Below are 12,780 nucleotides of genomic sequence, written 5' to 3' on the forward strand. Positions count from 1 at the left end.
CAATATATCCAATAACAAATATATGAAGGTTGGTTAAAACCTCTTTTGTTAATGAGTATTTTGTGTAAAATGATAACACTGAAGCTTATAGAACAGTGCATTATAACAAAGAGGAAAATGGTATGCCAAAAAGGCTGAATAAAAAGTAAAACCAGTCATAGATAGTTCAAATCTCCTTGCTGAACCAGCTGAGATTGAAACCATCTATGGGCAGGCTCATTGTACTCAATTCAACTGTTGTACAACTTGGGTACAGCCATCTTGTTGGATATTTCATGCGGTTATTGCCAGCATGTGCTGGCAATAATCATTGTGTTCTCTTGGCAGGGACAGCTCCATGGCTCCACGGGAGGGATTACCCCATCAACACTGACCTGTGGTTGAAGGAATGAAAATCACATTGTCTATGGCTGCCTTAAGAATACACATATGTGAACTGTATTACCTGCCAAAAGCTTTACCAAAGTATAGATTGTCCACTCACCAAAGTGAATGTTCACTGAACATAGTAAATATGGATAAGCTGTGTTCATTTTGAATATCAAATCATGTGCAATGGAAATTAATTTTCTAAAACAAGGTTGTATGATTGAAGTGAACACAGCTCTGGCTTATTCACCAAGCTCAAAGAACATGTACTTTGCTTGGTGGACACCTTTAGTCAGTTTAGGGATGACCTTGGGTTTGGTGCAAACACATGTCTGGCTGAACTCAGTGGAAGCTGTCAGTGCTTGTCCATTCAGCTTCAGCTGGGGCTTCCCCCAACCACAGGTGCACATACACCGAGGTTTGGTATGCTCAGAACATCATTGACCTAATATGGCAACATGGTCAAATTAGGTCAAAGCCATTGAGTTGATATGTTTATGTGGCCACATGTGTCACAAGCATTCCTGCCCATTTGTGTAAATGCAGCTGCAGGGCAGGGAATGCACCAGCCATGGCTGATTGGTCCAGCACTGACACCTTCTTTCCAGGTTCAGCCAAACATTTGTTTGCACCATACCCAAGCTCATCCCTAGAGCTGATTTGTCCAACACTGACAGCTTCCTTCCAAGTTTTGCTGAAAATGATGAACCCCAGTTCATCCTTAATCAAGCATCATTAACTCAGTCCATTTACCAGGTAAATTATGAAGGAAATTGGATCAGGAAGTAGCAGAGTCATCTCCCTGGTGTGTAGTGTGGTAGAGGTATGTACAGGTGAAACTCGAAAAATTAGAATATCGTGCAAAAGTTTATTTATTTCAGTACTGAAACTTAAAAGGTGAAACTAATATATGAGATAGACTCATTACATGCAAAACAAGATAGTTCAAGCCTTGATTTGTCATAATTGTGATGATTATGGCTTACAGCTCATGAAAACCCCACATCCACAATCTCAGAAAATTAGAATAGTACATGCAATCAATAAAACAAGGATTGTACATAGAACAATATCGGAACTCTGAAAAGTATAAGCATGCATATGTACTCAGTACTTGGTTTGGGCCCCTTTTGCAGCAATTAATGTCTCAATGCGGCGTGGCATGGAAGCTATCAACCTGTGGCACTGCTGAGGTGTTATGGAAGACCAGGATGCTTCAATAGCGGCCTTCAGCTCTTCTGCATTGTTCGGTTTCATGTCTCTCATCTTTCTCTTGGCAATGCCCCATAGATTCTCTATGGGGTTCAGGTCAGGCGAGTTTGCTGGCCAATCAAGCACAGTAATCCCATGGTCATTGAACCAGGTTTTGGTGCTTTTGGCAGTGTGGGCAGGTGCCAAGTTCTGCTGGAAAATGAAGTCAGCATCCCCATAAAGCTCGTCTTCGGAAGGAAGCATGAAGCGCTCCAAAATCTCCTGGTAGACGGCTGCGTAGACCCTGGACTTAATAAAGCACAGTGGACCAACACCAGCAGATGACATGGCTCCCCAAATCAACACAGACTGTGGAAACTTCACACTGGACTTCAAGCATCTTGCAGTGTGTGCCTCTCCATTCTTCCTACATACTCTGGGTCCTTGGTTTCCAAATGAGATGCAAAAGTTGCTCTCATCAGAAAAGAGGACTTTGGACCACTGAGCAACAAACCAGGTCTGTTTTTCTTTAGCCCAGGTAAGACGCTTCTGACATTGTTTGTTGTTCAGGAGCGGCTTGACAAGAGGAATACGACATTTGTGTGTGTGTGTGTGGTGGCTCTTGACGCACCGACTCCAGCCTCAGTCCACTCCTTGTGAAAGTCCCCAACACTTTTGAATGGCCTTTTCCTGACAATCCTCTCCAGGCTGCGGTCATCCCTGCTGCTTGTGCACCTTTTTCTTCCACACTTTTTCCTTCCACATAACTTTCTATTAATGTGCTTTGATACAGCACTTTGGGAACATCCAATTTCTTTTAAAATTACCTTTTGAGGCTTTCCCTCCTTATGGAGGGTGTCAATGATGGTTTTCTGCACAACTGTTAGGTCAACAGTCTTTCCCATGATTGTGATTCCTACTGAACCAAACTGAGAGACCATTTAAAGGCTCAACAACCCTTTTCATGTGTTATGGCTTAATTAGCTGATTAGAGTGGGACACTTTGAGCCTAGAATATTGCACCTTTTCACAATATTCTAATTTTCTGAGATTGTGGATTTTGGGTTTTCATGAACTGTAAGCCATAATCATCACACTTATGACAAATCACAGCTTGAACTATCTTGCTTTGCATGTAATGAGTCTATATCATATATTAGTTTCACCTTTTAAGTTGCATTACTGAAATAAATGAACTTTTGCACGATATTCTAATTTTTCGAGTTTCACCTGTAAATCAAGAAGAGCCAAACTGAATTACAAATCCTTTGGCAGGTAAAAGAGTATTGTGTATTTATCTGATTTCCTGGAAGAGTACCATTAGCAGATTCTTCCATCAATGAACTGTCAACAGAGTGCAGACAGGACTTGTGTCTTCTCACACTGCTAGGAAAAGAAGAACTTGTTGCATGAGCTTTGTCACAGTAGGGGGTGAAGTCTTCTTTTAAAGATTTATGAACACCACACACCACATAATGAACCTCCTTTTAATCCTTTTGACATCACTAAAGCCTATTTGTTTTCTCTGTTCTGGATTGTGAAATCTTCAATTCACTTAAGTAAAGTTGAAGCAGATTTAAATACCTTCACCTTAAGCTGACCATAGAGACAAGAAGATGGCTGGATGTAGGAATAGGGGTATATTTATTAAAACTGGAGCACTCAGAATCTGATGCAGCTGTGCATGGTAGCCAGTCAGCTTTTAACCTCAGCTTGTTTAATTAAGCTTTGGCAAAAAAACCTAAAAGCCTTTTGGTTTCTTTGCAGAGTTGCACCAGATTTTGCACTCCATAGCTTTAGTAAATAACCCTACAGCATCACAATCATCTGGCATTCTTGTTGACCCAGCATATCAAATTGGGGATTAAAAGTGAGCCATCCAATTCCATACAAAATTTACCTCCCAAAGCTGTCCATACACCAGCAGGATTTTGTTTGAATGTTTGTATGGAAATTCGGAAAAAAACTGTTCATCAGATTATTCAAGAGTACCATTATGGACTACATGTAAATAGCCTGAAAAATGTATTCTATTAATATATCAATGTTTTGACTTCAATGTTCAGTTTCAGGATACACGTGCATTCTACTGAGTTTGTTTTCTCCCAAATGAAAACCACAGTCACAGTTAATTTATTCTATAAAAAAAAATTCCATCTTTCTTCTTTGATTATCCTTGACACTGCATTCAAAAATAGTCCTCAACTTGATCCCATTAACTGTCAGAAAATCAAACAAATGTTCTGAAAACCAATTTTTTCTATATTCTTTTGGTGTTCTTATGGCCAGTGTAAAACTGACTTCCAGGTATGGCAATTTTTACATAATCGTTACATAATTGCATTGGTTCAGCTTTGATCGATGTAAACATGTATGTGTCATAACTGTGGATCCATGTGCAAGCTGGAAATTACTGTAGTTGGCACAGTGATGTCCATTTGCTTTCAGGTCCATACCAGTCTGCTGCCCTGCTGCTTACTAAACACAGAAGGCTGCTGCTCAACATGAGCGCCATTCAGTCATGGGCACCATTTGCCATCTAGTTAAATTTTTTTTGACTAATGCAAAGTGTTACCTGATGGGATGTGGTGGAGATCATTATGTCACCACCCTACCTATCCACCTTGTGAAACCAGAGAATGCATTCAATTTGCTGAGAAAATGTAAATTGTTCCCTGCCAAGTGAGTGACTTCCTGTGTTCACAATGCAGCAGTGTGGCCTTTCTGCATAGTACCCAGGAGATCGCAGCATTCACTGTAGTAGCAGTGCCTACTACAATGATGTCTGGCTTCCATAAGGATCCTACAGATACACTATGGAACATACATACTGATGTAGAGCCCTTCTCTAGTTAGGTTGTTAAACTAAATTTAGTTTTTGGCCTCACTGTAATCAGTGGAGCAGTAATTAATTGATTTTGTCCGGTCAGGGTTTATTTAGCTTTGCGTTTGATTCCTCCCAAGTACTTTTGGAGGAAACTTCCAGAATATAGGGCAGGGAGAATCAAATGTCCAGTATAAATATTCATGATGTCTCAGTCAATCCCTGGAAGGAGGCATCCAGAAGGTGGCTGAGGATGTGATAAATATTTGGGAGGCTTTTCCAAAGTGTTTTTTCATCTCCAGGGATGGTTCCAGTTCTCCTGGGGCTGCTGTCCCGGGAGATAGCTAGTGAAACTAGAAATTTAAGTATAGGCTGCAGCAGGTGCTGGGCTGAGGACCTGGGGAAGATTTCTAAAGAATTATTTGCTGGAGTACATCATCTTGGAGTCGTGGTCTAGAGAAAGAACCTTTTTCTCCCTAACTGAGGAACTACCTGTGGATGCTGGGTGGCAGACAGCTCCTGGGACATTGTGAGTAAAGTTCTTGCTTTGGACTCCTTGCTTGGGTGTGCAAGTACTAGAAAGGAACAAAGTACCAAAAGATGATATATAGACCAGAACAGGGGCGGACTGACCATTTGGAAACTCAGGCACTGCCCGAGGGCCCGGGGTCAGTAGGGGGCCCCATGAGATGCCCCTGGTACCTTTTTCATAGGCTTTTTTGAGTTTGGGCAAGGACACAGGGGCCCCATGATCCACTATTGCCCGGGGGCTCCATGAGTTGTCAGTCCACCTCTGGACCAGAATTGCTCTTATAGAGTCCAGATGTCCTATATATGAACCCCTCTCCTGTTTCAAGTCTCTCAGTAATGAATCCTAAAAAAATATTCCCTAGACTGATTCTGTATTGTCGGTATGCATGGAACGGTGTCTGTGGTAGGCATCCTCTGTACTAGCAAGGGATACCTGGGCATATTCTCAATGGTCTCTCCGGGGGTGAGCACTACACTTACATTGGTCCAAGCTGGAAGAATGTTATTATGTGAAAATTGATTTAAAAAGCAACATTTAGCTGCCATTACATGTAAATAAAATCAGCTTCAGACAGAATCTATGGTCCAGTCTGTCACAGACGTGGCCATTGATCTGTTCATACAATTTCTGGATAATAAAAATAATTACTACATATAAGCTCAGCACATTGGAGTTAAAATAAAGGTCAAATGACCTAGAAAAATGTGATTTCTAATTCCAGATGAAAGGAAATAATTAGGACTTTTTTTTCACTCATTTGCTGGTTCTTTATGTAGATGAGAAGGTCTAGCTAGTCTTGTTATCATGCATTGCTGGATGTGCATTTGTACAGTAACATTATGTTATTTCACACAGCTCAGTGACATCATAGGGCATAAACATAGCAAAGATGGCACTGAAAAGCTGTAGCCTTGATGACTATTGTGTGTATTTTTTTTGTCAGAATCACAGGGCCCTGCAGAATTACAGAAGATTACAAGCCCAAGCCTGTCTAGCCTTTGCTTCTAAGGGTGCCCATTACAAGACACATCCCTTTATGAGAATGACAGGTGGTAAGCCATCTGTCTGTTTTCTCTTGAATCACAGTTTTTTTCCCCCAACTCGCCTAATAAACAGATGTGATACACATGTGGCGAAAGGGCGATTTCTATGCAAAGCTACCATTCCCAGAAAATTGGCACCATGTTAGAAAATCCGAGCATGCAGCCACCAGTTCTTCTTATGCCTGGATAGACCTGTAATTGTTTTGTCATTAATCCCTATGTGGTCGATTGTCACAAATGATGCTCCATTTTGTCAAATGACTTGTCATGTACGGTCACCCTAAGCCTATAGTTTATTAGTATGATCTTCTTTGCTGCTCTTCAAGTTATTATTATTATTATACAGGATTTATATAGTGTCAATGGTTTGCAAAGCACAAAATAAAGGGAGAAAGTATGGTTACTATACAATTCAGTCAAACAGGGTTAGGAGGGCCCTGCTCATGGAAGCTTACAATTGAAATCAAGTACACACAGTGGCTTAGTACATTGCAGTCTTGCCACTTGTCCCCAATTGGAAACACAACCATCCCACTACCTGCATGGAGTTTGCATGTTCTCCCTGTGGTTGTGGGTTTCCTCCCATGTGCCTGTGGGGAGGTGCAGTGTAGTGTTGTGGGAATAGATACACAAAGTCCAGTTGCAGGAACAGAACTTGTATTAAAGTGTTACTAAACCCACAACAGTAAAATCATTCTGTATATGCATTAAAGCATGCTTGTTATACTCACTATGGAACCTAAGGGAAACCTAAGGGGTTAACCAACTGTACTGTGTAAAAACACTATTTGATCCTGTCTTCTCTGATCCTCTCTTTCCTCCAGCTCCCTCTCTTATCACCTGCTAAGACATATTGTGTGGAGTCACTCTGAACATGCTCAGTTTGGTGTATATTGCTAGAGACTTTTTTTCACTTGGGAGAGTGCATGTGATCAGCACAGGGCCAATCGGCACTGTCTAGACAGAGGTCAGGGGTTCTGCATCCTCCTAGAGCAGAATGAAAACTCCTCCAAGCTTTAACCAGTGCTCGGCTGGACACTGATAGAAGTCACAAGACTGCTCTAACTGCTGATGAGAAAAGGTATTTAGCAGTTTATTTTTACTAAAATAATTGCACTTCTATGTTCTGTGTACTGTGGGAGACCAGATAGGGTCCTGGGTTTAGTAATACTTTAAGGTCAACATTCAACTATACAAACAATCCGGAAGAAAGGCATCCAACAGGGAACACTCACAGGTTGTAGCATCAATGTGGAACGGAGCAGGTCTTGGACGTGCCGACAGAGGGCAGAATGCAGCCTGGCTGGTCGGCACTCATATAGGAGGATTCCAAGAAGGATGTGTCTATCCTGTTCCTACCACTATTCACTTCTCCTGACAGATGGGTGACCTGTCCCTACGCTACCCACTTGCAAATACACCCAAACCTGGGAGCCATGGTCCTAAATAGACTCTGCCTCGCCCAAGTTGGCCACCAGAGTCACATATACAGCCTGTATGACAGCCCCTGATACACCCTGCCTGACAGGGCTGGACCCACTCCACCCCACACAGAGAAGGCATCTTAAATACCTTATTGTGTCCGCATAGAAATCCCACCAGCCATATCTCCCAGTAATAAAATAAAAGCCCCACCAGTTCAGCATCACAAGCCAGGGATAGAGAGGGGAATATTTACTCATTTTAGGGATCAGGCCACTCGCGAAAATTAAAGCACCAGCTTGTCCCAGTGGACTGATATAGAAGAGGCCATAACTTTAATTAAATTGTCAGGAGTTACGGCATGGAGAATTACCCTGTGTGCTCCCTAAAGTTAATAAATTGTCCCCAGCTCCTGCTGCTGAATCAATGGGGCCAGAGAAACTTCTGAAATATTGGGAGCCATGGCCTGTGGAATTACTGTGCATGTGCCTGAAGATATTTAACCACTTCCATTGCGGACACTTTTACCCCCTTCCTGACCAGGGCAATTTTCAGCTTTCAGTGCTATCACACTTTGAATGACAATTGAGCGGTCATGCAACACTATACCCATATGAATTTTTTACCATTTTTTTTAAGACAGATAAAACTTTATTTTGGTCGTATTTATTTATTTTTTTTGCTATGTAAATGAAAATGTCCAAAAAAGTTTGAAAAAAAGTGTTTTTCTTATAAAATTTTGCAAATAAATAATATTTCATCATAAATCTTGGCCAAAATTTATTCCGTTATCTTTTTAGTAAAAAAAAAAAAAAATAAGCCAACTTACTTTATAACCAAAAATTATAATTTTTAAACTTTTTTTTACATTTTTATTTTTTTTTATATTATTATTTATTTTAATATTATTATTATTTTTTTTTACATACGGTCACCCTAGCAGTACAGTGTCACCATGGTGACACTGTACTACTTTTGGGGGGTGATGAAGATTTTTTTTTTTTTTTTACACTGATTGCTTTTACACCCATATGGGATATAAAAACAAAAATTTCTCTTTCTCTCTGCCTGCATTCTTGCAGCCATTGAGAACTACTGAGTGAGCTGTGATTGGTCACAGCTTGTCACATGGTACAAGGCTGTTGTGAATAGCCTTGTACCATGTGACCTCTGTGATCATTCACAGATTTCACATGTAGTAAATGGGTGGGTTCGATTTCCGTCCATGGCACCTCCTGCATGGAGTTTGCATGTTCTCCCTGTGCTTGCGTGGGTTTCCTTCGGGTGCTCCGGTTTCTTCCCACACTCCAAAGACATGCTGGTAGGTTAATTGGATCCTGTCTAAATTGGCCCTAATGTGTGTATGTATGAATGTGAGTTAGGGACCTTAGATTGTACACCCCTTGAGGGTTAGGGACTGATGTGAATGTTCAATATATATATGTGTAAAGCGCTGCGTAAACTGACAGCGCTATATAAGTACCTGAAATAAATAAATAAATAAATAAATAATAGTAAGCAATGATGTCAGAAGTGACATCTTGCTTACTACTTTGCATGTGATCACTGATTGGCCAATCAGTGATCACCAGATCAAGACCTCGTACAGAGGTCCCGTACAGCGATCGGTGTTCCGCTGTGTCCTCCAGACATAGTGGGCACCGGATTGCGGTGCCACGAGCTCCCAGGGAACGCGGACAAGCAGGTCATGCAGGAGGACGTTTATAAACGGCCACCCAATTCTGCACTGCTCCTGTCCGGCCATTTATGTATGATCGTGTCCGACGATCGGTGTTTCACTGTGTCTGGAGGACACAGCGGGCACCGGATCGCGGTGCTGCACGCTCCCAGGGAGCACGCAGAAGCAGGGTGCGGGGAGGCCGTTTATAAACAGCCACCCGCCCCTGCACTGCCACCATCCGGCCATTTATATACAACGGCCGGTCGGGAGTGGTTAAAGAGTCCCCTTTCAGCACCGAGATCGCCTGAGGAACTAATGGAGCCTGGGCATAGTGCACGAGCGCTGGCTCTACCCTTACTAAGAGCGGCCCTGCATGTGAGATAGGGACTTTAGATTATAAGCTGCTTGAGGACAAGGACTGATGTCAACATATAGTATGCACATTGACTTCAACTGCATAAATTGTCGGTGCTTTCAAAATACTTGTAATCAATAAGCCATCAGTATGGCTGAAAAAAGATAAAAATCCATTCAGTTCAACCATAAAAAAAAAAAGTTATAATCCTATACCCACAGTTGATCAATTACCTCCTTATATTTCTAATTCAGTATATTTTCCTGTATCAGCATTCATGCCCATATGTACTTTCCAATATTCATGCCAAATAAAGTTTTATGAGCCGTAACATGTCTGAAGACTATATACCATTTGCTTACTGTAATGAATGAAATCGCAGCTGAATTAATATCTTCAGCACCACTGAGACTGAATCACATTTTTTTCCTTCCTTTTTTACCTCTTGCACATGTGGTTTAATACAAAGGAGCTACGAGTAGCATGCAACATATGCTACCTATGCTATATATAGTTCCCGATGAGGCAAGCAATTATTTTCAATGAACACCACTCTGCACACACCATGAAGCATTATTGTAAGCACCATTGTAAAGATACTGAAGTACACAGCAAGGAGTCATTTACAAGGAATAAGGGGAGGAGTACAGAAGACAATTGCTTGCATCCGCCCAGTTATCAAACAATACATGTGATTTGAATCATCTTGAGTTGTGCTGTGGGGAGGGTGTATTGGCTATACATGTGGGGGGTCATGAACAGAGATCAGTGCAAGTAGATAGGACAAGGGCTTGGTTTTGGAGAGTCTCATTTGCACTACAGGCTTAGTTATCATAGACTAAAATTAAACCCATTTAATATCATGTGGACATGTTTAGGTAGCACTGAACAGATGTGCCAGGAACATGCCAAAGGAAAAGCTCACATAACATGTGATGGGTGTTACTGAGCTGCACTGTGACTTATAGGGCACATTCACATGGGATCAGAGAGCTGTACACCATGAAAAAATGAGTGTATATCTGTGCCTGGAAGTGATAGGTGTTAGTGTACAGCTGTCTGTACAAACCAATGACAGGCAGTAGCTGTACGCTGGTAAAGACATGTCCATGCATTTACATGCATGCAGGGAAGGGTATGTGACCCAGATGTGAATAGTGTGTGTCCAGGACTGCTGATCTATCCCTGTACATAAGGAAATGCTAGGGTGTGTGGTTACCAGAGTATAGCCACAGCCTGTCATTGATTTGTAGGGATTTTTTTTTTTAAGTCCGCAAACGTGCAACTATAACGTAAAAACCCGTAAGTGTCCGCAAAAAAGTGCAAGTGCAAGAACACACACACGAAAAACGTGCACTTAGGGGTGTGTTTGTCCTACCCCCGAAAGGGTTGGACCGTTCACCCGATCCCCCGGGGCACAAAGCTCCTGACAGGGACAAGGTTCCCATTTGGTCCTCCTGGCCAAAAGGCCTGGTGGACCACCGTTCCTTATGCCCAGCCGAAGCCGGACATCCAGTACTAGGCAAGGGGGTTCTCCCGAAGAGAAAACCCCCTAGGGATCAGGGGAGGAAGGAACCGTATGGCCACACATCCTCCCCCTAGACTTCAGGTAAGGCCCGAGGACCCACACCCTCCATCCGTGAAAAACACACACATAAGAAAGCAAAAAGTGACAAAACGTGGGAGTGATTTAAATAAATAGAATAAAATAAAAAAGTGGTACCGTGCCTAATAGTGCACAGACCAGGCCCTGAGGCCTGTAGCAAAAATTGCCCTGGACTTAGCCAAAAGACCTGGTCCTTAGGGCGCTGTGCAAAAAGAGGTGAAAAACAGTGGCCATGTGTCATCTTCACACCGTGGGGTCCCACACCCAAGTGTTACTAGTGACACCCCTGAGAGCGTCTTCCCCAGGGGGCACTGAGTTTGCGGACTTTTTGCGTCCCCGACCCCAGGCCAGACCAAGGTAGCATGCTCAAACCAGGAGGAACTGGGTCTTTCCGGTCTCCCCAGAGGAATTACTCCCAAGGCCCCAGAACGAATCATGGCGCTCCCTGGTTTCTGTCCCTCCGGTACTAGCCTTCCGGACCCCCATCATACCAGTGAGGGTACTGTACAACAACCATCCCCGTAAACTAGAATGGTCGGTAGCACCCCCACTGGACACTGATAAGAACAGATACTACACTTGATCTTAGCCAAAAGGCCGAGAAGCGATATTGATTTGTAGGGATTGCTGTACACTAACACCTAGCACTCTCAGGTACCCAGGGCAGGTGCTTCCACTAGGTAAACTAGGCAGCTGCCTAGGGCGCACTGCTACCTAGGGATGCCTGGGCGTAGCTCAGACTGGCACTCTCTCTGTGTGGGAAGCCACCACATCATGAATGATCCTCCAGCTGAGGGGAGGGGTGGCAGAGGAGAGGAAGAAAGGACAGAGGAAGATGCCGGGTGTCTGATGCCAGTGTATCAGCTGAGCTGCTGCTCCTTCCAGTGTTCCTCTTAGACTCAGTCCCTTACTGCAAGCCAGCTGGTGGCTGCTGCTCACTGTGGAGTTACAGCCCTACTCTTCCCATTCATCAGCAGGTGGAGCCACGCCTGCGGAGCAAGGTGTCTGATGTCTTGTGTCTGTGTGAGGGTGGCCCAGCTAGCCATCCATCACATGTGCAATGTGTCAGTGAGTGATGACATCATCACGATCCCATTGCCTGCTCTTCTAATGCCTGCTGGGCCTGCTGATCTGTGTCAGTGTTGGTGGTGGCGTGTTGTGTTGGATCTGTCACTGTGTGGGATTGCTCAGTTCAGGTGTTCTCTCTGTGTGTGTGGGCTGCCTGCTGTCACAACATTTTATCTCCCCCCTGTGCCTGGAAAATTCCAGCCTAGGATCTGTCAGAGTGTGGATCCATCATCCTCCACTCACTGCAGTTGTCACCCTGCCACTGCTAGCCTCATATACAGTTCATCCGTGTCACTGATTTTGTCTTTAATATTGGTGCTGGTGGCATCTTATGGCACTTATTTTTGCAAATTAAAAGAAATGTAGCAGTTTCATGTTTTGTTGATTTAATATTTTCTACTGTTTATAAATGTTTTTATTTGTTGAATGTTTTGTTGATTTGATATTTTCTACTGTTTTGTATTTATTTATTTATGGGGGGGGGTGCAAGTAGCTGGTCTCGCCTAGGGAGCAAAATAGTCTAGTACCAGCACCACAGGTACACCAAGGCATCATTCACATGGGTGCAGGGAGCATTGCACCATGAAAAACAAGTGTATCCTTGTGCCTGGAAGTGATAGGTGTTATTGTACAACTGGAAAAAAGCATACAGGTGGCACAAACACCTAGTGCATTATCCAAGGTTTCTT

General features: G+C 43.0%; 1 pseudogene; it reads right to left on the minus strand.

Moving 5' to 3' along the window:
* Positions 1–11,517: 11,517 nt before the first annotated feature.
* On the minus strand, positions 11,518–11,632 carry LOC149468357 (U2 spliceosomal RNA; annotated as a pseudogene).
* Between the last annotated feature and the right edge of the window lie 1,148 nt (positions 11,633–12,780).

Source organism: Staurois parvus, unplaced genomic scaffold, assembly GCF_062004578.1.
Source record: "Staurois parvus isolate SC_StPar_1 unplaced genomic scaffold, SC_StPar_1.0 ptg000089l, whole genome shotgun sequence".
NCBI classification, from domain to species: Eukaryota; Metazoa; Chordata; class Amphibia; order Anura; family Ranidae; genus Staurois; species Staurois parvus.